The following is a 5,010-nucleotide window of genomic DNA, read 5'->3' on the forward strand; positions in this document are numbered from 1 at the left end:
TGGATTTGCATCTAAGAGCTTTAATACCTTCATATCCCTGCAGTTGCATGCAACCTGACAGTCACGCTCACACAAAGACTTTACAAGGCTTCAATGACACTTTATTTGAAACTGCTCAAAACAGTGGCTATTTTTCATATGTTCAGTTTGGCTCGCTGCCCTTGGTGTCATGGCCTAAGGGGGGCAAGAGCACTAAAAATAATCAAACAACAGTTGGGGCCGCAGAAGCGTTTGCTTGCACAGACTGCAATTCTTGCCACTGGTTCTTGAAATATTCTAATTCTGAATGGAAATGTGCTTTATAATATTAATCCATACCTTTAAAGCTTTTACGATTAAGTCAGCATGTTGTATAGTGTCACTAGTCCAATTTAGTATTTTAATTTAAGTATTGTTTTTCTTATTTACGTGAGGTTTTACATGTTGAAGTTAGGGCAGCCATAAACAATTAATTTGATCACAGGGAGCATTCATGCTTTTATGGGTGTATCTGCGTGTTTGTAGACTGACTGTGATCAGGGAAACACTGGATTATTGGTGTGTCCTTATTAGTCCTTGACTCCTGCAGTGAGCTAAACATGTGAGGCAGGAATTAAACTGGGGGAAGGGGCAGAAATCCTAATCACAATAAGAAAAAATGAGGTGAAGCTAAAAGAATTAAAAGTGACAAATTTTTACTGCTGTTATTTATCTCTTTTTTAACTTTCACTATGAGATATTCTTTTCTGCCTTCATTAAAAAAATATTCCTACATTTAACAATGCTATTTTATTTTTATATGAATCATATAAGGAACCGGAGGCTCATTTTCAGTCCTTCGTTTTATTAAATATAAATTTGGAATCACACTCAATTTCCCACAAATGATGCCACTTCTATTCCTAGATTTTAGTAGATGTTAGCTGTGCAACACAGACTATGTTGGTCAGCAGTAAACGCACAAGAGACTTTAAGTGTGAGGTGCTTTTATTAATTTTAAATTTTTTTGCACCTAATAATTGTAACTTTGTTAAGCAAGACTTCAAATGTTGACTTAATTGCTCTTACAATCAAATCTAGTTTATGAATAATTAAATAATAATTAAATTAATGCATGCGCATATATATATATATATACATATATATATATAGATATGTATATATATACATATATATATATATAGAGAGAGAGAGAGACAGATCCTCACAAAGAAACCTGTGGGTTTTATTGAGTCGCTTGTAAACAACGATTCAGGAAAAGAGGCCGGAGAGTAGGCGTCGGACTGGGTCTTCGGAGAAGAGGAAGCTGACTGCCTCTACCATCCATGATAATGTGTAACGTGAGGTCACTTCGCAACAAGTTAAATGAATTCTGACTTCTGACGAAAGGATGCTGTGAGTTCCAGGAGGCGTGTGTCAAGCTGATCATGGAAACCTGGCTACACCCCAAATTCCCTGACAGCTGTGTTGAAGTAGAGGGATTATCACATATACTGTCAGGGAAGAGCAGAGGGGGTCTGCCTGTACGTCAATGACAGTTGATGCAGGCAGTAGCCTACTCAGTGAGAGCTCAGATATGCAACCCAGACGTGGAACTGCTGTGTGTGAGTTTCAGGCCCTTCTATCTTCCCCGTGAGATCAGCAATATTAATATTTGTTCTTCGTATGTTCCTCCCAGAGCCAGTGCTTCTCTGGCTGCAGCCTTGATAACAGACTGTGTACATGAACAACTGCAGCACACTCCAAACACTCCAATCCTCATAATGGGAGGTTTCAACCACTGCAATTTAAACATTGCTTTACATGGATTTAAACAGTATATTTACTGTGTCACCAGGCGAAGTCACACTAGCTATGGCAATATAAACATGCCTACAGAGCCATAGCGAAACCACATTTGTCCAACTCGTACTCATCGTCTTCCGCTTATCCAGGACCGGGTCACGGGGGCAGTAGACTCAACAGAGACGCCCAGACGTCCCTCTCCCCATACACCTCCTCCAGCTCCTCCGGCAGGAGTCCATGGCGTTCCCAGGCCAGCTGAGAGACATAGTCCCTGCAGCCGTCCAGGAGGCATCCGGGATAGATGCCAGAGCCACCTCAACTGGCTCCTCTCGATGTGGAGGAGCAGCGGCTCTACTCCGAGCCCCTCCCGGATGGCCGAGCTCCTCACCCTATCTCTAAGGGAGTGCCCGGCCACCCTACGGAGGAAGCTCATTTCAGCCGCTTGTATCTGGGATCTTGTTCTTTCGGTCATGACCCAGAGTTCATGGCCATAGGTGAGGGTAGGAACGTAGACCGAGAGCTTCGCTTTTCGGCTCAGCTCTCTCTTCACCACAACGGACCGGAACAGTGCCCCCATTACTGCCGCAGCCGCACCGATCTGTCTGTCCATCTCCCTCTCCATTCTTCCTTCACTCTTGAAAAAGATCCCGAGATACTTAAACTCCTCCACTTGAGGCAGGAACTCCCCTCCAACCTGAAGAGGACAAGCCACCCTTTTCCGGTCAAGAACCATGGAGAACTTGGAGGAGCTGATTTTCATCCCAGCTGCTTCACACTTGGCTGTGAACCACCCCAGTGCATGCTGTAGGTCTTGGCTAGATGGGGCCAGCAGGACCACGTCATCTGCAAAAAGAAGAGACAAAATCTACTGGTCCCCAAACCAGACCCCCTCTAGCCCTTGGCTGCGTCTAGAAATCCTGTCCATAAATGTTATGAACAGGACCGGTGACAAAGGGCAGCCCTGCCGGAGTCCAACATACACCGGGAACAGGTCCGACTTAGTGCCGGCTATGCGGACCAAACTCCTGCTCCGCTCGTACAGGGACCCGCTGGCCCCTGATAAAGGGCCCCTGATTCCATACTCCTGGAGCACCCCTGACAGGGCACCATGAGGGACACAATCAAATGCTTTCTCCAGGTCCACAAAACACATGTGAACCAGTTGTGCAAACTCCCATAAACCCTCGAGTACCCTGTAGAGAGTATAGAGCTGGTCCAGTGTTCCACGGCCGGGACGAAAACCACACTGTTCCTCCTGAAGCCGAGGTTCGACTATCGGCCAGACTCCTCTCCAAAACCCTGGCATGTTCTGTGTTGACATTGTGATCTCGAAAAAATAAATCAAGATTTAACCCAATAAAAAGCCATACATAATAAAGGAGATTAAAGACTGCATCAACCAGAAAAAACAAGCTTTGATCGCCTAGAATTAAAAACTGTACAAAAGGAGCTGAATCAGAATCTACAAAAAGCAAAAGAACACCACAAGAATGTTATCGAGGATAGTCTCCTATCTATGAACTCAAAAGAACTCTAGCACTCTAGCTGCTAATGTGGAACCATCACAAAAATATATCTATGCTGTGGATGAATTGCCCAAAGCAAATTAATTGAACACTTTCTATGGACGGTTTGATAATCATGACTTCTCAGGTGAACATGACATAGTACTTGATGATCTGGTTCTAAATCAATGTGACAGGATTAAATTTGATAATATATCTGTCAATAAGCAATTTAAACAGGTTAATGTCAATAAGGCCACAGGTCCAGATGGTCTCTGCTTTTCTATTTAGAACCTTTGCAGATGAATTAACACCTGCTTGAGGGCCACTTTTTCAGAAGTCTCTTGACACTCCCACAATGCCAATCACACAGTACCATCTCTGTGGAAAAGAGTAACAATTACACCTGTTGCTAAAAAGCGCCGTCCACAAGAGAACAAAGACTTTAGACCCATTGCTTTAACATCTATTGTGATAAGTGGCTCGAAAAACTAGTGGAAAGCTATCTGCAACTGGAAGTGGATCCACAATTGGATCCTCACCAGTACACTTACAAAACCAAGAGAAGCACTGATGATGCCTGTAATGGCATAGTGCACCTAGTGGCTAAACACCTAGAAAATCCCAGGACCTATGCTAGAGTGCTTTTTGTCAACTTTAGCTCAGCCTTTAATACTGTCCAGCCCCATGTCCTGACAACTTTGAAACAGATGAGTGTTGGCCCATATATCATCAAATGGTTTCACTCATTCCTCATTAATTGTTCCCAGCAGGTCAGGGTGAACAGGACTCTGTCTGATCCCCTCATCATCAGCACCGGCGCCCCCCAGGGGTGTGTCAGTTCACTGGTTGTGTTCACCCTATTTACCAATGACTGCATTTGTAATACACCCAGCAACTAGATGTTTAAGTTCTCTGATGATACAGCCATTCTCTGTCTCATGTCAGATCTAGCAGATTCAAAAACATACAAACAGCAGATCCAAGGTTTTGTTCAGTGGTGCGAGGTACACATCCTGATTCTTAATGTCCAAAAAACACAGGAAATTATCTTTGACCCAAAGTCTGTTGGAGACCACTCACCAGTGCTCATCCATCATCACATATTGCCCAGGTGGATTCTTATAAATACCTGGGAATACAAATAGACAAAAAACTCACATGGCATGCTCAGGGTGACTATCTCTGCACCAGGGTCCAGCAGCGACTGCACTTCCTCTGCAGGCTGAGGACCTTTGGTGTCAGTAAGAAGGATAAGCTGCTCTTTTACCATGCCGTAATAGTGAGCACGATCAGATACAGCATTTCAGCCTGGTTTGGTAACTTGTCTGTCCTAAAGAAGGCCCAGCTCACCCAGCCTATACAAAGTGCTATGAAGCTGATGGGAGTCAAGCAGCACCCCTCGCTTCAGAACATTTTTGACAAAACAATACCATCCATCCGTCCACATATGACTGTCTGTCTATCTGTATCTATAATTGTAGCTTGAATTGAGCTTCTTCCAGACTTTCTTAATCCAGCTTTTGTTTTTGTTACATCAACATGCAATGCCACTATTTCCCCACCTGAGGGCGAACTCTACTTTTGTTTTAGCAAAGCAGTGTTTTACCCTTATACAGGTCCTTCTCAAAATATTAGCATATTGTGATAAAGTTCATTATTTTCCATAATGTATTGATGAAAATTTAACATTCATATATTTTAGATTCATTCCACACTAACTGAAATATTTCAGGTCTTT

Source organism: Girardinichthys multiradiatus, chromosome X (assembly GCF_021462225.1).
Source record: "Girardinichthys multiradiatus isolate DD_20200921_A chromosome X, DD_fGirMul_XY1, whole genome shotgun sequence".
NCBI lineage: Eukaryota > Metazoa > Chordata > Actinopteri > Cyprinodontiformes > Goodeidae > Girardinichthys > Girardinichthys multiradiatus.